The sequence below is a fragment of the Siphateles boraxobius genome, unplaced genomic scaffold (assembly GCF_051911475.1).
Source record: "Siphateles boraxobius isolate OS27281-9 unplaced genomic scaffold, OSU_SipBor_1 29, whole genome shotgun sequence".
NCBI classification, from domain to species: Eukaryota; Metazoa; Chordata; class Actinopteri; order Cypriniformes; family Leuciscidae; genus Siphateles; species Siphateles boraxobius.
Window position 1 is genome coordinate 11288195 of NW_027508908.1, and position 23273 is coordinate 11311467.

Sequence of the window (23273 nt, forward strand, 5' to 3'; positions counted from 1 at the left end):
TCCCGCCTTCTCCCGCCAACTCTTCTCCCGCCTTAGAAGAGTTGTAAGAGGGAGGTTTAAAGGTGACATACATATTATGTCCCTTTTCACAAGATGTAATATAAATCTATGGTGTCCCCAGAATGTGTCTGTGAAATTTCAGCTCAAAATACCCCACAGATTATTTATTATAGTAGATAGTCAAATATGCCCCTTTTTGGGTGTGAGTAAAAAAAACGCTCCGTTTTTGTGAGTGTCCCTTTAAATGCAAATGAGCTGCTGCTCCCTGCCCCCGTTCAGAAGAGGTCCGCAGATCCTTTACCCGAGCTTCGGATACAATAACAAAACACCCGAATCTCACTCATCCAAAATCTCAGAAATAACCAGTATTGGAGTGCAGCCTTACGGAGAGACCCAGAAAGAGGTTGCAACTTTTAGACGCACTTGGACGTTACTGAACGGTTACATTTCAGTGGAGCTACTTTTGTTAATCTTAATTTCCATTGAAAATAAAAATAATCCACTGCTCTCTTGTCTCGTCTGAGGCTGGGACTCGTTCTGTGCAGCCAATGACAGAGCAGTTTGCATGCTTTGCTCGAACTTTCCCCATTGCATTAGAATACTGTGGTCTCTCCAGCTGCAGCCTCGCAGACTCACCTCCGGAGACAGCCTACGTCATTTCCATTTTTTCCGTCATTTCCGTTTCGCCGCTAATTTCCCTTTTCACCATAAACAGTATAAGAAGTGGACAGAGCCATCTCATTGGAACTCAGTTGAGACAGTTGAAGCCCATTTTTAGCGATTTTTTAGCACTTCCGTTCCTGACGCGCAGACTCAAACCGACTCAAACTAAGCTTGATGACGTGAGCAACCTGTCTGACAGACGTAAATCTTCTAGTAGCTGTGCGTGAAAATTGGCAACGTTAATCACTTCATATGTATTCACTTGCCACATACGGAATTATTTCCAATTCCCCAAAAACGTTGTTGAAATATTTTGTCCCGTTGCATTTATGGACTCATTATCTATGGGCTTCTCTCTTGACGGGACGTCCCCCCGATTGCCTGCGAGCTTCTCCTCCTGTCTATACGGTAATGTCTCTATTGTGCGACAAAAAGTCGCGTGGTTATGACGCAATCGTTAGCCTGTTTTTAACAAAAACGGCTTCTACGGGGCCATAACGTAAGATACAAAGTAATGGAGCCTTTTATACATTGTTGTGTTTATTTAGAAATATATAATGGACAAATGAAGTCTTTGGACGCCTCAGATGTAAAGTTATTCGCTGTCAAAGTGACGCCAAAATGAATGGGAGTCAATGGAATGCTAACAGCAGGTGAAGTTCTGCTACAATGGCGGCTCCCGCGAGGCTTCAACTTCCGGCTGATGGATTACCCCCTTGGTTTTCACCGCTGGATCGACATATATTTATTTTATATTTTCACCTATGGATAGACAGCATATTAATTTTCTGTTTTCACCAGTGGATAGACAGCATTCTTTGCAGGCTTAATTGCACACGTCTTTTCCGTATTGTCATTTTACTTTTATGACTTAAAATATATAATATAAAAGCTGTGTGCAAATTGAAATATGATCTTTTTCATATCTCTTTACATAAAACAATTCTCAATAATATACTTATATTATAACATCAATAATGCATGCAAACCGCATTCACAAGAACCACCTTGAAAATATATATCTTTCAGATCATATCACTATTTTTTGTGACTTAAATTCAGCCTAGATCAATGGACCATAACGTTTTGTCAATACAACAGACTTGTACATGTTAATTGACCACAGTTTTTTGCCTTGCCCATTTGGATATTCAATTCTGATTTTTTTTTGTAAATGTAACCACTTCTGTTTTTAAAATATACGTAGATTCACATGATCAGACAATTTACCAAACAATCCAGATCAAATTAACACTTCATGGTTTTGCAATATTTATTGGAAATTACACAAACTAGTTAGTAAAATTAGTCAAATCTGACCATCAGAATGAAGATGCCTCAGCCAGGCCCGTAAAGTTGTGAAGGAAGTCCCTATTTCAAGAGAAAATAAAACATGAACAGTTCCAAATAAACTATTGCACACTGTGCACATCACACCTCATTCCTGCCCCCTAAAACTGGCAGTCTGGGTCTGGGCAATGCTCAGGAAATTCAGGGTCTGTATAAAACCCTCGCAGGTCTCCACGTCTTCCATTTCCACAGTACCCAACCCAGTCTTTGAAAAAACATCCTTTATTTTTTCTTACCGCTGACATCTGCATGGCGCGTCAAATTTGAAAAGTGAATGACGATACGGAAATTACGTCAATTTGAAAAGTGAATGAAGATACGGAAATGACGTCTGCTGTCCATCCACTGGTGTCCAGCCACTGGTGTCTAGCAAGAAGGGAGTCTGCGGGGCTGAAGCTGGATGCCTCTCTGTCTCTTGCGTAAACCATAGGGTGGAAACGTACAGATTAAGGGGTGGTAAATAATATTATAATAAGATCCCCTTCCTACAATAGAAGGGGAGCGAAGTCTGATCGGCTTATTTTTTGACATGCTTGCAGATAAAGGCTGACCAAAACAAAGTTACTGGGTTGTCACTTTTCAAGTTTTCTGAGTTGGTAGATGCGCCGGGGACCTGATTATATAAAACTTAAACATGGAAAAAGTCAGATTTCTTTAATATGTCCCCTTTAAGAGGTGCCCCTTTTAAAAAAAAGATGTGCACAGATAAACCATTTAGCAAACACTGCTATATCCCATTAAAAATATATAGTTCATCAGTGGCGGCTGGTGAAAAATATCTTAGGTGGGACTGTGCCATATTCAGTCAGTTTCAATAGTCTGGTAATCATAGGAGCCAGGTCTTTTAGCGTTGTGGCTCAAGACATTTGTCTACACAGTAAAAAACGCAGTGTCAAATTAACACTTAAAGTGTTAATTTTAACACTACTCCGGATCATATATGGTCCCACTCTATCTAGAGTAAAAAGTACACTGTTCATAGTGTTGAATTTACAGTGTTAATATAGCACCGTACAGTGTAGAAAAATTACACTGCGAGTGTCAAGTGTTACACTTACAATTTTTACACCATGGGGTTTTAACACCCCTGGTGTTGATTTAAATCCATTGGATTACACTATAAGTGTCATTTATAAAGTATTCTGTTCAGTGCAAAAACAATTTACATTATTATAGTGTTAATGTACAAGATCAGACATAAAATCAAGAGTCTTCAGACAGATGTACAAATCCAAAGTTTATTCAACAAATGGGCAAAGTGGCTCCTTTAAAACATATGCCAGATGTGAAAAGGTCAAATTATCACATTCATGAGGAGTTGCAAAGAAAAAGCAAAAAAATAAAAATAAATTAAAAAAGCATAACATCATCTAATTTGCCAAGACATGAACAAATATGACAGGTAGATTTGAACAAGATTGCAGAAAACTACTTGTCGACAGTTGTGTACCATCCATGAATGCAGTAGTAGTATTTGAGTTTATTGCCACCGGCAGCGAGCAGGTATGCTGTGTGGTCGGTTCAATGCAATCAAGGTGTTTTTGTATGCTGGTCTCTGCCAAAGACAAAAATAACAAATCAAAGTCAGCTCTCCAATTGGCCGTCTTTATAGTTTTCCACAATACAGTCAACCCAAATGGCAATATTTTGAGGCAGACAATAAATTCTCTTCTCTTCTATTATATATAAAAAAAAATTAAAAAAAACTGCACTAAAATTAAACTGAGAGGGGTTATAGCACTTACGTATAGAGGGAATGCGCATGACGTCACAGTAAGCGGAAGTCGCTGCTGTTCCGCTCACTGAGTGGCAGAAAGACTGAGCGGCAGCATTGGTTTTCAGTGTGAATGCTGCGGAAAAACACACAAAACACGTCTAAAACGGGAAAGAGCTTTGAGACTGACTGTACAACTAGATTTGACAAGAAATATGTGGTATATTTTTACAGACTACCTAAAGCTACAGAACAGAGAAGCAAATAGATCGCTGCAATTCATAGAAACAACTGGACTCCAGGCAGCGAAAGGTGGATTTGCAGTTATCATTTTTGTGTCAATATGCTGGATTTAGTGGTAAAATCATTCTCTATATATTGTATTGTTATATATTGCAGTGACAACTCATCAATCAAATATTTACCACTGTATATTCTGTATAATTTGACATTTTTAAATAAACACTGACAAAAAACTATACAAGTTTTAAGTCTAGACGATATGATGATATATATAACATTGATATAAGTGATCACCTGGATTTAGACCTGCCTATATTGTATTTATATAAAGCGTTCACAGGCAAATTTGCTGTATGTATTTCCCCGGTGTCAAAATCAGGCACATATAAATGTCAGGAAACACGATTCCTGGCTGCATGTTAATATCCATGGATCACTGGATCTTTAGTAAGTTGTAAGGGACACTATATTGAGTCCAATCTTTAGTTTAAACTGATAATCGTTTGTTTTACTTGCGTTTTCGCAGTTTCCCCTATTAAATCCAGTCACGCAGCTGCTCTTCTGCCACTCAGTCCGGCTGAGGGGGCGTGTTCCGGCGGGAAAGTGACGTTAATGCATTCCCTCTATTGTTGTCCTACTGTTAGTTTAACTGCTTCTGTATTGTTCTCATTTGTAAGTCGCTTTGGATAAAAGCGTCTGCTAAATGAATAAATGTAATGTAAATAGTGACAGAAATGCCCAAATTTACCTTTTTGAAGACAACCAGGTGTTTTTCAGCTTGATATGAGCACATCTTTCCAGGTCTCTTGCAGCCTTGTGGTGATGGTGGAATCAAATCAAGGAGGAGACAAATTGATGCAAGATCGCTTCCCCATTCTAAATTACAGATGTGACAACTTCAGCAAAAAATGCATGTGCGCATATAGATAATCTTATTCTGAATTATAGTCTAACCTGAATCATCAGTTTCATCATCTTTCACAACAGATTCTGCTGAGTCAATCAGGTCCTTGAAGCTCTTGGGAGAAGCCTTTCCAGGAACTTAGTTGAGGTCTTCTAACCAAAAATCAAAAAACAAAAAAACATCAACAGTTACATAGCATAATGACAACCCAATCTCTCTCAGTGCCGGGCAGAGTAGTGCCGTTCACACCTGGCATTAACATTCATCTTGGGTGACGCACAAGTGAACAACTCGAAGTACAGGTGTAAACGCCCCCAAGACGCATTGAGATTCGATTGTTCTGATGAGGTCTAGGCCACATTCTTTTAATAGAGGGTTAGTTCACCCAAAAATTTTAATTCTGTAATTTACTCACCCTCATGTCGTTCCAAACCCGCAAGACTTTCTTTTGTCTTTGAAACACAAATGAAGATCTTTTGGATGAAATCTGAGAGCTTTCTGTCCCTCCACTGACAGCTACGCAACTACCACTTTGACGCTTTTAAAAGTTCATAAAGACATCTTAAAACTAATCCATATGAACCAAGCAGTTTAGTCCAAATTTTATTTTTCTTCTGTTTATGTTTTTTGATTAATGTTTATATGTGAATAAAAGTCTAAATTCAATCTATTTATCACAAAGCGATCGAGTCTCTTCAGAAAAATTGGACTAAACCGCTCAATTCATATAGTTTAGTTTTATGAACCATTTATGACCTTTTTGAAGCGTCAAAATGGTAGTTGCGTGTACTGTCAATGGAGGGACAGAAGTCACTCAGATTTAAAATACATTCATTTGAGTTTCGAAGATGAACGAAAGTCTTTCCGGGTTTGGAATGACATGAGGGTGAGAAAAGACAATTTTACACTTTTGGGTCAACTAACCCTTTAACTTTTTGCAGTTTAATATCTTGAATTTACACAATTCATGATGACACATCAATCACTATGCCATTTTGACAATCAAGACAAATCAATCACCAACGACACATGTAAATTCCAGGTCTGAACAAAGGCATTGTGTGGTTGCCCAGTTAGGTTTAGATTTTTCATGTTCATTTGTCATGTATTAAAATTTGTACTGCACATAGAATAAAATATAGGCTAATGATACTCACAATTATGGATTAATCTTAAGCATTCTGTTGCTTTCTTCACTTCTGTTGCAATCTCATAAGAGGAGTTTCCTTCATTTGATTTAAAGACATGTTGTTTAGAATTTATTTGACCCATAATTTGTTAATGTTATTTATAATGTGAACAGAAAATACAGATTCATATTAATAAAATACAGACAGATAAATAGTTAGTACATCATTTATAATAAAATGCAGTATGAATTGATAAAGACTGATTTCAAGCTAAAGTACCTGTATGCTCTGCCAGTGCTCACGCAAATACCTGTAAACTGAACTGGAAGACAGACGGATTTATAGATTAGCTCACTTTTACAATGTTTGAATTTAACTGTCATAAAAAAAAACTTGATGGTAGGAAGTTTGTGTCTTGACGCAGATATGACGACATGATATTCAGTGCTGCTAAGAACAAGTAACATAGAGATTAAGTTATGTCATTCACACTTAACGTTAAACATTGACTGCGTTAATAATGCGCATGCGTCACGAAAACGGAATGGTTAACGTTTTAATGTATAACACAGCTACTTTTATACACACAAAACAAATATATAAAATGTATTACCATTTTAAGAATTCTCTCATCTGCGCAGAAAAAAAGCCCAAATAGTGCTGCTTCAGACCTCCTCATCAGCTTCAGTGCCAGGCTCGTCGTAAACCCAGGCCTCGGCGCGACTGGAGGCGGGAATGCTTACTTTCATGAAGGCTGTCAACAAACCAAAATGAAAGAAGCTAAATATATATACATAACAAATTGTAAGCACATTCCAACAAATGTATTTTAAAAGTTTGAATTAAATCGGCATGAGAAATGTTTTCTTCTTTTTTCTTCTGTACATCTCTGCATCTCATGAACTTGACGAGCTTCCTTAATCCATACAAAAACGCGCAATTACTCATTTCTAAATGTGTTCACCACCATAGTTTACTAAAAATGTTAATAAATGCATTTACTATTTAATTTTAGAAAGAGAAAAGCAATTCAACCTACCGTCTCGGTCGCATGAAGATAAAATGGCGTTGTCGTCTTGCGAGGCAGCAGCAGCAGTCATCGAGGGGCGGAGTCAATATAATTCGGCGCGGTTTTTTGCACTTTCAGTGTAAAAATGAAATTACACTACGTAGCACCCTGTAATTACACTGAAGAGGAGTACTTTTTAACATTGTAGATTGTTAATTTAACTCTTTAGGAATTTATAACTTTTAACACTGGAATTTTTACACTGCCGATTTTACTGTGTAGCATTCACCCTTCTCTCATTCAAAAACCTCTTAAAAGCATTTAAGAGGTTTTGAATATTACTCTTCAGCTCACAATCTGTAAATTCTACCTTATTATATGTTGTTTGTTTAAATCCCTTTTTGTTTGTAACTTTAACCTAACTTTGTAAGTGGCCTCTGTATATAGCCTACTTTTTGCCCTTGTTGTGTGCATTGTGCTTTGATGTTGATTTTGTTCTAATCCTTAACCCATTGGTTCTCATACTTTTTAGAGTGTTGTAGTAGCCTACCCCATGAGGCTTTTAACATCCTCCTACATACCCCCTCTCTGTCACACCTTTTTCAGTAACGGACAATATTTGCCCCCTTATATCTATATTTCCAGTGTATTTTTTACCTTTATAAAAATAATGCTTTAAATTGAAAAAATGTTCAATGGAGAAATATGCAATGATTGTAAAAACGAAGTGATGCTTTTAAATATTAAATTAAATCCGCCAGTATAGGTGGCGCCAAGTCACTGTCTTTATGAGTGAGTCATCGAGTCATTTATTCATCAGTAAAGCCTGATTCACACGGCAGGATAATTAGGCCGTTTTTTAGCCCCGATTTACCCCTTCCGACAAACTTAAGGATGCTCCGATTATCGTAAAATAATCTGATGAGATATTCCTGCCTTGTGTGGTGTGTTAAGAGTGTTCTCGTCTGCTCTGATGGAAGTCGGGACCGCTCCGATCTCAAATCGGGGATATCCAACATGTTGGATTATTTTGGCCCGATTTCTCCTCGTTTGTGGTGCCCCCCGGGGACAAACGAGCACGCAGCCTGTGGACTGTGGCGTGTAGCCAATCAAAAAGCGAGGCACAGAGGAAGCACCGGGAAACAAAATCAAAACAGCCGTCCTGCTTGCGTTGTCGCCACTTCTTTGACCATCGCCTTTTATTTTGATAACGTTTTGTTTTTTTCGGTTAAAAAAAACTACAAACTGTCGCCACTGCATCCTCTACGTCCGCCACGATTGTTTACTCTGAAGTCACGTTTGATCTCGAGGGATTTTGCAAGATTTTCCGTCTGGCCCGTTTCAATAAGGAGGTTCAACCAACTCTGAGTTAAAACTTGAACTCTGAGTTGACTTACCCTGAGATGGGAAACTCTGAGTTTTCGGTTACAGAACAGCTGAAATGAGTAAGTTCAATAAACTCTAAGTTGACTGACTCTGAGTTAAGCGCGTGCACCACAGCTATAAAAAGCCATTATCAATGGAGCGCAGATATTATGAGTCACCATGGTAACAGCGCCAGACAAAAAGAGGTCTGCATATTTCTCACCAGCAGTATACCACATTTTTTTTTAAGCAACAGGGCAGCAGCGGCGATCGAGAGAGTTAGTTTGGGAGAAAATATTTGCTCAAGTCAATGCGTAAGTTTACATTTTAATTACTGTTATACGGTTTTGGGTGTAATTACCAAGTAATCTAAATACTGTAATTTAATTAAAGGGATTACTCTTAATTCTTCTGGAATACAAAGTAAAATATGATGTCATTGCATTAAATACTGCATAGACTATAGAACAATTCTGTATGAAACAATAGTCAATTTAACATAACATTTTATAAAGGTATATTTTTAATGTAACCTTCTCTCTCTACACTCTGATCAATTGAAGAATAATTAATGCAATTGTATATTGTTAATTTGAAAGCATTAAAAGTGCAGTTTATTGTCTCTTTTTGTATTGTTCAAGTGGTTGAGGTTGATTTGGGATTTATAAAGTAATTAGTAATAAGTAGACCAATACTTTCTAGAGATAGTAATTATTACATTAATCTAATTACACTGTTGAAGATGTCATTTGTAGTTAGTAATTAATAACTATTTTAGAGTAACTTACCCAACTGTTATAATATCAGAGAAGAAACTGGAAGAACAGTATGTTATTCAACCTAATTTTAATTTTCATGTAGGTGCAATTAAAAGCAGGCATTAAAAGAACATGGCAGCAGCTGAAAATGAAATATAAAAACATAATTCAATCAGGTAAGGCTTGAGCATATCATGGATGTAGGCTACCTGACTTTACAAACATTTGACATATTACAGTTTTTCTCAATTGCTAAAACACTAAACCCTATTGTCTGAACCAAATGCTCAGTTGCCTGAACCCACTGATTGAATCAATCACTCTTTTGGCAAAACCATAAGCACTTTTCACCTGTTTAGACACAACTTGTCAACACATTTTCATTGTGATGCACCTGTGCTGCATAATGGTGAGCACAGGTGACAAAAGGCAAACACAATTAAAGATCAGGTGTCACCACTTGAACACAACAACTCAAAATTGATCACACTTGTGGCTAATGATGTGAGGGAACATATACAGTAAGCCAGTTCAGAGAGCACTGGTTTGTGAGGCTCTACAATGGATAGAAATCTGAGAGGAAGAGTTCGTGTGAGAGGTGGTCGAGGTGGTCAAGGTGGTCAAGGTGGTCGAGGTGGTCAGCGAAGACAAAGAACAGTAATATCTGATGAAATCAGAGCTACTGTGATTGACCATGTTCTTGTCCATGGTATGAGCATGAGGGAGGCTGGACAAAGGGTACAACCAAACATCAGTAGATTCACTGTGTCCACCATAATCCGAAGATTTAGAGAAGAGAACAGGTAATTACCTTTTTTTGACATTATAGTACAGTATGTAAATGTTGACAGCAATTACTGTATGACACTATATACTGTACCACAGTATACTGTAAGTAAATGTATGTTTCAGTACATCACTGTACCAATGTACTGTAGTATTGTAATGGAGGGTTGGTCTAACTGTTTGTAGGCCTAGTATTCCATGTATATTTTTTTGTAACTCCATGTTCTCTTTATGTAGAATTGAAAGACTGCCACATGGGGGTGGGAGGACAGGTATGTTCTCCCCACACCAAGAGACCCTAATTGTTGATATGGTCTGTGAGAACAATGCCATTAAACTGAGTGAAATTCAGCAGAAGATCATTGTGGACCATGTAAATTTTGAGGGTATCAACAGTGTCAGCCTCTCTACGGTTGATCGTGTCCTCAAGCGCAACAGACTGCGCATGAAACAGCTATACAGAGTGCCCTTTGATCGCAACTCAGACCGAGTCAAAGAGCAAAGGTTCCAGTATGTACAGGTTGGCATATATCCAGACACATTCAATGTTGATTACTCTAGGTAGTGATTTACTGTAGTGGCCTAAATCACTTTTTCTGTATCACTTACAAAACTATATCTATTTCTACAGAGGGTTTTTCAACTGGATGCAATGGAAAGACCCCATGAATATATCTACATGGATGAAGCTGGGTTTAATCTCACCAAAAGGAGAAGGAGAGGCCGTAATGTGATTGGCCATCGGGCCATTGTTGGTGTTCCTGGGCAGCGTGGTGGCAATGTCACATTATGTGCTGCCATCAGCAATCATGGGGTTGTCCACCATCATGCCAACCTGGGGCCCTACAACACTCACCAGCTCCTCATTTTCCTCAATCACATGCGAGATGCTCTGTTAGGGCAGCAGGATGAGCATCCCATCTATGTTGTTTGGGACAATGTGAGTTTTCACAGAGCCCTCCAGGTTAGAGAGTGGTTCAATATGAACCAAGGATTTATCAATCTTTGCCTTCCACCGTACTCCCCTTTCCTAAACCCCATTGAGGAATTCTTCTCCTCATGGCGGTGGAAGGTATATGAACGCCAACCTTACACCAGGGTAAATCTCCTGCAAGCCATGGGACTTGCCTGTGGTGACATAGGTGTGGAGGCATGCCAAGCCTGGATACGGCATGCCAGGGGTTTTTTCCCCCGTTGCCTGGCCAGACAAAATGTGGCCTGTGATGTGGATGAAGTCCTGTGGCCTGACCCAGTACGGAGACATGATGCTGTGGCTGAGTAATGCACTTATTTGTATATTTTTGTACTTTATTTTTACATGGGCTTATACACAAGTGGCAAACGCATACTGTAAGATTTCTGTTTGTTTTTACAAGTGCTACATGTAAATGCACAAGATTTCTGTTTTGTCTTTTTGTACAAGTGCTCCAGTAAATGCACAGATTTTTTGTTTTGTTTTGCAACATGCATTTAGCCTACAGTGAACAATAAACATTTATTTCCCCAGCCTCATGTCCTGAGCATTGTGTTTTCTATTTTTCTACGTAGTATTTAGTGACTGTTCAGTAGTGTTTTTAATTTTGATTGACTCGGGGCACGATTTGACAACATAGTTCAGTTTTGAGCACAGATTGAACTGTTTAGAGGTGAAAGTTTGGTTTTGCAAGAAGAGTCTGAGGTTTTGTGAATGTAGCTTGAAAAATGGGCTTTGTGTTCACAGTTTAGAGAAAAGGAGAGCAGCTTTCAAGAAATGTGTCTTAGCAATTGAGAAAAACTGTAAATAACTAAATAGCATCCAGTGTCTTGCAGTGCAGCAACATTTTTTACATAGCTCTAATTAAAACAATTAAATGTTCATTCTCATTTGACTTCTACTCAGCCAACAGAAAGAAGGAAGAGACTCGCAAAGATGGAGATGCAGATGAGATGAAGATGGAGATGCAAAGGAGATGGAGATGCAGAGGAGATGGAGATGGAGATGCAGAGGAGATGGAGATGGAGATGGAGATGCAGAGGAGATGGAGATGCAGAGGAGATGCAGAGGAGATGCAGAGGAGATGGAGAAGGAGATGGAGAAGGAGATGGAGATGCAGAGGAGATGGAGAAGCAGAGGAGATGGAGATGCAGAGGAGATGGAGATGCAGAGGAGATGGAGATGCAGAGGAGATGGAGATGCAGAGGAGATGGAGATGCAGAGGAGATGGAGATGCAGAGGAGATGGAGATGCAGAGGAGATGGAGATGCAGAGGAGATGGAGATGCAGAGGAGATGGAGATGCAGAGGAGATGGAGATGCAGAGGAGATGGAGATGCAGAGGAGATGGAGATGCAGAGGAGATGGAGATGGAGATGGAGATGAGATGGAGAAGGAGATGGAGATGCAGAGGAGATGGAGAAGGAGTTGGAGATGCAGAGAAGATTGAGAAGGAGATGGAGATGGAGATGCAGAGGAGATTGAGAAGGAGATGGAGATGGAGATGCAGAGGAGATTGAGAAGGAGATGGAGATGGAGATGCAGAGGAGATGGAGATGGAGATGGAGATGGAGATGAAGATGCAGAGGAGATGCAGAGGAGATGGAGATGCAGAGGAGATGGAGATGCAGAGGAGATGGAGATGCAGAGGAGATGCAGAGGAGATGGAGAAGGAGATGGAGATGCAGAGGAGATGGAGAAGGAGATGGAGATGCAGAGGAGATGGAGATGCAGAGGAGATGCAGAGGAGATGGAGATGCAGAGGAGATGGAGATGCAGAGGAGATGGAGATGCAGAGGAGATGGAGATGCAGAGGAGATGGAGATGCAGAGGAGATGGAGATGCAGAGGAGATGGAGATGCAGAGGAGATGGAGATGCAGAGGAGATGGAGATGGAGATGGAGATGGAGATGCAGATGAGATGGAGAAGGAGATGGAGATGCAGAGGAGATGGAGAAGGAGTTGGAGATGCAGAGAAGATTGAGAAGGAGATGGAGATGGAGATGCAGAGGAGATTGAGAAGGAGATGGAGATGGAGATGCAGAGGAGATTGAGAAGGAGATGGAGATGGAGATGCAGAGGAGATGGAGATGGAGATGGAGATGGAGATGAAGATGCAGAGGAGATGCAGAGGAGATGGAGATGCAGAGGAGATGGAGATGCAGAGGAGATGGAGAAGGAGATGGAGATGCAGAGGAGATGGAGAAGGAGATGGAGATGCAGAGGAGATGGAGATGCAGAGGAGATGCAGAGGAGATGGAGATGCAGAGGAGATGGAGATGCAGAGGAGATGGAGATGCAGAGGAGATGGAGATGCAGAGGAGATGGAGATGCAGAGGAGATGGAGATGCAGAGGAGATGGAGATGCAGAGGAGATGGAGATGCAGAGGAGATGGAGATGCAGAGGAGATGGAGATGCAGAGGAGATGGAGATGCAGAGGAGATGGAGATGGAGATGGAGATGGAGATGGAGATGGAGATGGAGATGGAGATGCAGATGAGATGGAGAAGGAGATGGAGATGCAGAGGAGATGGAGAAGGAGTTGGAGATGCAGAGAAGATTGAGAAGGAGATGGAGATGGAGATGCAGAGGAGATTGAGAAGGAGATGGAGATGGAGATGCAGAGGAGATTGAGAAGGAGATGGAGATGGAGATGGAGATGGAGATGGAGATGAAGATGCAGAGGAGATGGAGATGCAGAGGAGATGCAGATGCAGAGGAGATGGAGATGCAGAGGAGATGGAGATGCAGAGGAGATGGAGATGCAGAGGAGATGGAGATGAAGAGGAGATGGAGATGAAGATGAAGATGGAGATGGCCCTGAGCCTGAATGCTGGAAGGCCAATGGCTGAGGGAATTCCTGGAGGGACTTCATCAGAGCCAGTCACTCCCAAAGATTCAAGTGCCTAAATAAAATGTAAGAGGTCTACATATGTGTTATTTTTTATATGGCTGTTTTTGATATTTCCATATATTTTACTTTGGGTTTTTTGTTGCTCCCAACAGATTCTGATGGTAATATCTGTCTTTTGGAGCCTCCTGTCCCAACAGAAACCCAGGCAGTTGTACACCAGAATACACCAGAAATTATACTCAATACACCAGAAATTATGACAAATAGTATTATAAAATGTGCTCAACCAAATGCTCATCTTCACAGGACGATGGGGATGAAGAAACAGTTTCTGCTGCCACAGAAATATTAATATTATGTGTCTACACATCAAACAATCTACACATTACATTTCTTCACATTATTTATGTGGAGTAGCCTATAGAATCTAAGGCCGTGTGTCCACCAAAGCGTTTTTTCACGCAGCTGGCGTAAAATTCCAATTGTTTTCAATGGGAGCGCCACGTTTTTTAAACGCCATGAGCGTAACGAGGCGCTGAGCGTGTATTTAACGCTCAAGTGCTGAGCGCCCGGCGTTTTTTACTGGTCGCCGAGAGTTGAAAAATGTTCAACTTTGGGTAAAACGCTGCGCTCATCACTGTCACTTTTTACACAGCCGTCCAATCACAGTGGAGGAGGGGCGGGACAAATACAACACGACCAACTGTCACAACATTCTTTCTGTACAACGACGTCAACCAGCAGAGCTAACCGAACAAAATGGATGAAAAATACATTTTTAGTATGAAACAAAATTATCTGCGAAATCAGTTACAAGTAAACTGTGCTGCAGATATTCTGTATCAAAGCAACGAATCGTCTCAACTGAAAAAACGCAGTGCTGCCAAAACGCTCTCAAGCGTCCACAGCTAGGCGTTTTCAGCAGAGCGTCCAGCGTTTTCAGCCGGCTAAAAACGCTTTGGTGGACACACGGCCTAAGTTTATATCTAAGTATAAATGGATATTCTTATCTCTCCCCCGTCCCCAGAGTGTGGAAGAACAGCAGGAGGAAGGTCCCTGAACTTCTGGTGCACAGATGAACACAGTTCAGTGATTTTCAGTGAATGCCAGTTTAATTCTGTAGAATTTGTTTAGAACTACATGATGTAACTCTAATCTACTGTATTTTCAGTTGCCAGTTAAGAAGTTATATAGACTTCATCTTATTAAAAAACTTGGGGGAAAAAACAGCAATGAATAAATGTACCGAAAGAATGAATGAGGTGTTTAAACACCGCTTCCTCTTTAAAAAAGGGGAGGAGACCGAAACAAACTCTGGGTTTACGGAAGTAAACCTGCTCCCGACCAGGTTAGGTTCACAGAGTAAGTTACCATGGTAACTGACTCTGAGTATAAGTTACCTCTCTTTCAGAAACGGGCTTGACTTACCCTGCTTTCTCAGGTTTGACTTAACTCCCATTCTGAAACAGAAAACCCAGAGTTTCCCTCATTTCAGGGTTAACATCCTCAGAGTTTTCCCTAACCTCCTTTCTGAAACAGGCCCCTGGGAATGCTCGGTTCGTGTGTGATGTGTTGATTTTGCCGCGTGGCTGCGCACCACTGTAGAGGTAGACTGAGTACAGTTGAGACCCTTTTTTGCGTTTGATTTTTCACACAAAAATAGATACTGAAAAGAAGTGAATTTCTACATGACATGCCACATGACATTTCATTAGCTTTTAGACTAAGATATTATCAATCAATAATACCCATAAGTAGTTTATATTTTCCACAATTAGCTCATAAAAATAAGGTGCTTTTTGTCTTAACTTTGTCACAACTGTACGTGGTACAGTTGAGAGAGTACCATGGTACAGTTGAGACACCCATTTTTAATGATGTAAAGGTAACTAAATGTTCATTGCAAATATAATAAATAAAGAAAAAAACAATTGGGCAACATGTTTATTTATTCATCCATTTAAATTAATTCATTTTATTTAAATTAGCACTGGTTAAAATATATAAAACAGGAACCATATATTTAATATATTTATTAATAATACACAGTTTAAATATCACAAATATCAAATTTTATTTTCATTTGAGTCCTATGCTGGCTTATTACGACGTTAAATCTGTTATCATAACACTGAACAACTAAACAGTGTATTACTTAATAGAAATCTATCGCGGGTACAGTTGGGACACGTGCGTATCAACCATACCCCGTTGGCCACCTCGCACATTTCTCTAGATTTTGCAATGATCTTGCATGACACAATACCATGAAATATGCCAGTTTTTAGGGCACAGAATAACGTTTGTGATGACACCAGTTACGTTTAACAGTCACATAAGGATAATAAGCTATTCATTGTGGAGTGTGCATGGTGAAGTGAACGTCTTATCTTAGAAAAAAAACTTTTGCCGATATCTTCGGATCGGAGATGCGTCCGTTGTTCAAATTTCCCACGATCAAAGAGGACACTAATACGCATGTGCACAGCAAAAATCACAAGTTGTGCTTGCTGCGCACGCAAATTATTTAAGGTGTCTCAACTGTACCTACAGGGCTCTCAAGTTTTATCAAAAGTTTAGAGTGAGATTTAGGGGAGGAGCCACCCAAATATTTGCAGCAGCGGTCCCTCGACCCAACCAAATTCGCTTCAATTTTTGCTAGCAGTTCAATTTTGCCTATTGTTCATAATTGACCAGCACAAATGGAAATTATAACAATTGTTAAATCTGATAAAAAGACAAATTCATCCAAATAAAATAAATAGTTATATTTAAAAAATACAAATTTATTGAAAAATAAAAATAAATTTGACCCCAAACAAGCCAACTGAACATCAGTGCTCAATGTACATAACATTGTGTCATAACAACTTGCCCTGAGCATGTATGTCAAGACCCAAACCGGTCACCTTTACAGGGGTCATCGGATGCCCATTTTCCACAAGTTGGTATGATTCTTTTGGGTCTTCATGTAAAGTTTGTAACATACTTTGGTTAAAATTTCTCAATGGTTGTGTAAAACAACACCCTTTTTCATGGGCGTAGATTACGGGGGGGGGGGGGGGGGGGGGGGGCGTGTGTGTCCCCCCCACTTTTAAATACAATGTAAATTTGTTCCCCGCACTTTTTCATAGGGCAAGTGTGTCAACGACAAGCTGAGGTTTTCACGGGTGTGTATACATCGATATTTAAAATCAAAAGAGTCAAGGATAGTCTATACGTGACTTTCACGTTTCCATGGTAATCAGTCACTCGTGCATAGCTTACGACACGCCCGCACCCGCGCCGAATCCATCAGTTTCATAGAGTTCAAAATGGCAAAAAACTCTTCACTCCTTTTTCACGAAAAAGTCAAGCACTGTAAGTAAGTTGTCATGTAGTATCCGAATTGTGTTGCACAATGATGAATAACTCCGCCTATTTCTCTTGTTGAATAATTAGCTGGTTTTGTTGTAAATTCACTACCCAAACAAACATGCAATATTTTCAATCTTTTTTTACTCGTAATTCATTTTATTTTATGTTATCGAAGCCCTTCAAATGAGAATAAACATGGTGAATGTTAATGCTGAATTTGTATTTTCATGCATTAACAGCCACGATCTGCTTGGATCAGGCAGCGATGTAACATGTGTACATGATGTTTATCATAATTTGGTAACACTTTACAATTAGATAAAAAAAGTTTGTAGACAAACTTTAAGTTCTCTTGAAAAAGCCTAACTAGAAAGTTTGTAGTAGTTTTAAAAGCTTGAAGTTTGAAGGTTTTCAATTGTAAAGTTTTAGTTTAGTAAGACAGACTTTGTTTAGGCTAGTAAGAAAATGTAATTTTGCCAAAAGAAGAACTTTTATTTTAAGTAAATGTTATTTTTAAATCAGCTTCAGTGTGATATTTAACCATATTATCATGCTTAACACTGATAATTTGAATAATTGTAATGCGATGATCAGATATCTAAATCAGAGAATATCATATGTTTGGGCAGTTGGATTATTTATTTTTAACAGCGGATTCGGGGCACTAAAAGTGCACCAGATTAGTGAATTTATCTTTAAAATAAAACTGGTATTATACTTGACATTCTGTCCCCCTCACTTTTGAAATGATGGCTACGCCCCTGCCCTTTTTACCTCCTCAAAAACAGCTCTGTTCACAGTGACCCGTTTCGGTGCATGTCTCTTTAAATGATAATGAGCAACAACTTTTTGGCTTTTTGAGGATTAAAAAAAAAGTGAATGGATTTTTTTCATTGCATGGTGATTGTGTCCACACACGGCAAAGACACATTTATTTGCAAATACCGTATAAAAGTGTATTTGGTATCCGATGACCCCTTTAAAAGCAGTTGGAGAGTTTTTGAATGCATCAAAAATAATTTAGCACGAATTTGGCTATACTCCTCAACATCAGCTCTCACTGTCTTTGATCACAGGCAAGAGATATCGTCCAGGAATCGTAAAATCAAAATGCTAAAAAAAAAAAAAAAAACGAAGATTTACGCAAACCGCATTCATCAGATCGTGCTCTTTCAACTTTCACTCCGTGTGTGCGCGTGTTGTCTAGTAACGAACGAGCTTGCAGCGGGAACACATAATCTACCCGGAAACAACTAATTCTAATTTCTGATTGGCTGGTAGCTGGCATTTAACTCTGTATAACCATATCTATGTGTATAACTCGAGACAGATGCTATGAACTCGGCAGAGAACTTCCCTCCGTTTGCCTGCGCCTCGTCCATTAATTGTATAGCGGGACAAGTTCCCTTACTCCTCAGCGTGAGAAATACAAGGTGTGAGCGTGTGAACGGGTTGAAATGCGTGTGAGACTTGAGAGCCCTATGTCTCAACTGTACCCAGTCTACCCCTACGACCAAAACTGTTAGACCCGTGATTTTTTATCGCCGTGTGTGGGGTCTCTCAGGTTTGGAAAATCGGCCGACAATTTTAAAATCGTCCCGTGTGAACCAGGCTTTAGGAAGCAAGTGGCTGTAATTATGAATCATTGACTCTCGCGATTTGTTCAAAGCCGCAGATCCGTTCACAAACACTGCTGTGGCTCTCGTTGGAGCGTGATTTTTTTTCCCAAACCACTTCAGCGGAAATCCCGCCCTGCAGCCGATTCTAAAGTTTTCATTGGTCATGTCAATCACTGTACTGATTGCCTACACCAAACACTGATCCCTAAACCTACCCGTCACTGTAACCTAAACCAATGAAATCGGCTGCAGGGCGGGATTTCCGCTGAAGTGGTTTGGGGAAAAAAAATCACGCCTCGTTTGTAGCTATTGTTTTGTTGCAAAAAATACTGACAATACTGTTTAAAATGAACATCACTTAATATTAATAGCCTACCCTTTTTAACTGTTGTATAAAGTCACATTTGAAATCGTGTGGATATTCGTAAAATGTGATCAACCTCACGTACAACAGTTTGAGAACCCCAGCCTTAACCTATCTTTGTAAAGCGACCTTGGATGTTGGAAAGGCAGAGGTGGGAGTAAGTCACACATGTTCAAGTCACAAGTAAGTCTCAAGTCCCATACCATCAAGTCTCAAGCAAGTCTAAGTCGCATGCACACGCAACCAAGTCAAGTCAAGTCAAGTCAAGTCAATGGTTCACTTCAAGCAAGTCAAGTCAAGTCAATGGTTCACTTCAAGCAAGTCAAGTCAAGTCAAGTCAATGGTTCACTTCAAGCAAGTCAAGTCGAGTCCTGCTAAGGGTCAAGTCAACTCCAAGTCAAATTACAATACCAAACAAAAAAAGTTAATATCGGCCTCAACCTTATTTATTTTTGATTACCTTGATTACCTTTCTTATACATTTATATCGTAATATTAATCATATTTGTATAATTTATTACAGCATGTATTTATGATTATCAAAATTTGGAATTATTATGATTATAATAACAATTATATGAAAAATGTTGAAGATAAAACATTTGAAGGCAAATTCACAAGTGCGATGCATTTAATTATATTGGTTTTATATTAAATGTCATATGTTTAACTTTGCTTATATATTTTTTATGCAATATCACCCAGACATTAACTTTCCCATTAATAGCCCATAATATGTGACCCGTCACAGAAACCAGGGACACAAGTCGGCAGCACAACTTTCGAGCAAAATGAGAAAGAAGAGTTTTTTTTCAAAATTGGTGATTTTCAATTTTTTGGAGAATCTGTTAATTGAAATCACGAAGAAGCCTCTCCATGTTTGAGATAGCAGTATTGGTATATTTAAAAGCTTACATTTTGAGGTTGAAATCGGCTTGTTTTCGGAGATTCTAGCATGCAGTAGGGGCGTGGCGTGTCATTGTCTGTGTGTATTTCCATACTGAATAACCCGGCGCTTTTGCCCCCGCCCTCCAAGTCAACCACATGGCTACTTATTATGCTGTGCTCTGGCCGGCTCTATCTGATATCAAAATTCAATGAAGGTGGATGCCGCAAAGATTGTCGCAGACGAGATGAACCGTCTGGCAGTTACACCGAAAATGTTTTCGCCGCACTTCGTGGGCTCGGGAAACTGAACCGGAGGTATGGGCGCAGCGCGCGCGCCCTCAGTGCTTCAATACGGCGGCTCGGCTCGCTGACAGCGGTGGCTGGCTGTTTCATATGTGACGGAGAATCGAAATAGAGGATGCAGTTAAGACCTTTGCTGCGATGAAGGCCTGCTGTGCGTGTTTCTGAAATGTAAGTTAAGCTTCATTTGCTCTTTAGTCGTTATTTAAGATGCTGAACCTGCTGATGATATAATGTGCTTGCGGACATTTCATTTGTGTGTGTATACGCACATAAGAAAGTGGTGTAAAGAGATTTGCAACAGTAATTTGAGGAGGTGAAATGTGATTATTTGGAAAATTGCAGAAATGACTGCTTAAAGAAAAATGCCAGCAGGCATTTGCCTCCTACATAAACTTTAATATTGTTGACATTTTGGGCACACGAGCGTTGCGCACTATTTGCGCTATATGTAGGCCTATGGCTTATTGGTCTTTGTTTGTTGTTGTTGGTTTTGCGTTATATGTATATGGCATATTGGTCTTTGTGTGTTGTTGCTGGTTTTGCGTTATACTGTATGTATATGGCATATTGGCCTTTGTGTGTTGTTGCTGGTTTTGCGTTATATGCAGGCTATATGGCATATTGGTCTTTGTGTGTTGTTGCTGGTTTTGCGTTATATGTATATGGCATATTGGTCTTTATGTGTTGTTGCTGGTTTCGCGTTATATGCAGGCTATATGGCATTATTGGTCTTTGTGTGTTGTTGCTGGTACGTTGCAAATAGAGGGGCAGCACAATTGTTTTTCGCCTAGTGCGGCAGAAGTGCACTCATTCGAAGTGTAAAAAAAGCTGTAAAGCACATGGAGGAGCTTTACAGGGGGTATGGCTTATCTAAATGAGATGTAAATGAGCCCTATTGTCACCCCCAGCAGCAGAGACAGGTGAGAACTGCACAATCTTTAGAGCTCGTTTTCTCCTCTTTGAGCTTTTTTAAGTGCCTACTTTTAAATGGCCACAACTTCTCCAAATATTATCAGATTTCCACATGTTACACATCGTTGGAAAGCTTGGATATTACACTCTCAGAATCTATGAATAACGCAAAATGCCCCAGAACCGACTTGTGTCCCTAGTTCCCTTTCGAGAGGTCTCTCCTATTGCGTAAGTAGCTTACGCTATGGGAAAACTCCTTTTCTCGAGAATATTGAAGTCTTTATGTAAAACGCATTGCAGCTGCACAGCTGACAGCAATGAACGAAGGCAGCTCGGTCATTGGCTGTGCTGCGGCAACTTGCTCGAACCAATGACGGGGCGACTCTGAATGCGCGACCAATGAGCGCGCTTCGCGCCCGCGCGCGTCAGAGCCCGCCAAGATGGGCGTGGCCAAGAGCTATATATTGGGCGCCCCGTCATGAGAGTTCTTTAGATTTAATCTCCTTCAGCGAACACCTTCTTCGCTGGATCCTTCGGATTATTGAAGCTTCGCCGTCGAAAAGCATACCAGCGGGATTTGCTACGAGGACGTCGGCACCTTCAGCCGCCTTCTAACGCGATCCTACTGAGCCATCCGGCGTACTGCTCACGCAAGTATTTACATCTGTTCGCTCTGCGACACTTGTAAAAGAGCAAATTTTCCAAGGCGTTGTTTCAAATGCCTTCCTGCGCGTCTTGCAGAGACCTTCTCCCGGACGGGGATCGTCACATCATCTGCGCTCGCTGCCTGGGCCGGGACCACGCAGAAGCTGCTTTGACCAAGGGCGGATGCCCCGAATGTGACGACCTGGGTCTCTCCGCACTGCGGGCTCGCCTCGCCGCTTTCGCCGTGAGCGAGCCCATCGCCGCCATCCCTCTGTTCGAGCCGCGCACTAAGAAAAAGCGCCGCTCACAGAGGCTTCCTGAACCTGAGCTCAGTGACGTCACGCCGAGCCAGTCTCCGCGTGCTTCACCGCCGCTCTTGCCTTCCCCACCGCCGGTTCAGTTCACCCAGCCGGACCCACACCCCTCTAGCAGAGCGGTGGGCCTTGTGACTTTCGGCGCGTCCGAGGACGACGGGGGAATGGATGACAGCTTGTCAATCGACGCTGCATCGGACGACTGGCCGGGCTCCACTCTCGACCCCGCCCCGTCGACGCTAGCTAGCGCGAGCGGGGGCTCCACCATGGATAGCGAGATTATCCGCGTTCTCTCTAAGGCCGTGGAAGACCTCGGGCTCGATTGGTCTTCTCCCGAAGAACCAACCCGGAGCCGACTGGATGAGTGGTTTCTGCAGGGGCGCCAGCAGGCCCCTCGGCAAAGGCCTTCTCCCTTCTTCCCGGAAGTTCACGACGAACTCACCAAGTCGTGGAAAGCCCCCCACTCTGCGCGCCTAAAGCCTTCTTTTTCTTCCTCGCTCTCCTCTGTGGACGGCGCGAAGGAAAGAGGCTACGAGGGAACACCGCCCCTCGAGGAGGCCGTGGCCAATCATCTCTGCCCGCCCTCCACCACCGGATGGAAAGCCAAAGCTTCCCACCCCTCGAAGCCCTGCCGCACTACTTCAGCTCTCGCCGGTCACGCCTACGCCGCCGCCGGCCAAGCTGCATCAGCGCTTCACTCTATGGCGGTACTTCAAGTGTTCCAAGCCAAGCTTCTCCGCTCTATGGACGAGTCTGGCCCCGAACCCGAAGCCTTTAAGGACCTACGCAGCGCGACTGACATAGCCCTGCGAGCCACGAAGGCCACCGCCCAGTCTATCGGCCGTGCCATGGCTAATTTGACTGTTCTCGAGCGCCATCTGTGGTTGACTCTTGACTGAGATGAAGGACGCGGATAAGGCGCCATTTCTCGACGCGCCTATCTCCACCAGCGGGCTGTTTGGACCGGCGGTTAAGGGTTTCGCCGAACGCTTCACTGAGGCCCAGAATGCTTCACAAGCTATGCGGCATTTCCTGCCCAAGCGCTCCAGCTCATCGCAGAGCAGACAGAGGCCGCCGCAGCCGCAGCGGGCTAGAACAGCCCCCACCGCCTCTCAGCCCGCG

General features: G+C 41.3%; 1 long non-coding RNA gene across 2 annotated transcripts; it reads right to left on the reverse strand.

Moving 5' to 3' along the window:
- Positions 1-6049: 6049 nt before the first annotated feature.
- LOC143754026 (uncharacterized) lies at positions 6050-7094 on the reverse strand. 2 transcript variants are annotated; one of them, XR_013207863.1, is made up of 4 exons: positions 7044-7094; positions 6618-6758; positions 6284-6326; positions 6050-6100 (listed from the first exon to the last, which is right to left on the reverse strand). It is a non-coding gene; the product is annotated as an uncharacterized LOC143754026 (long non-coding RNA). The 2 variants fall into 2 exon arrangements; XR_013207862.1 differs by lacking the exon at positions 7044-7094 and having other exon boundaries at positions 6618-7033.
- Between the last annotated feature and the right edge of the window lie 16179 nt (positions 7095-23273).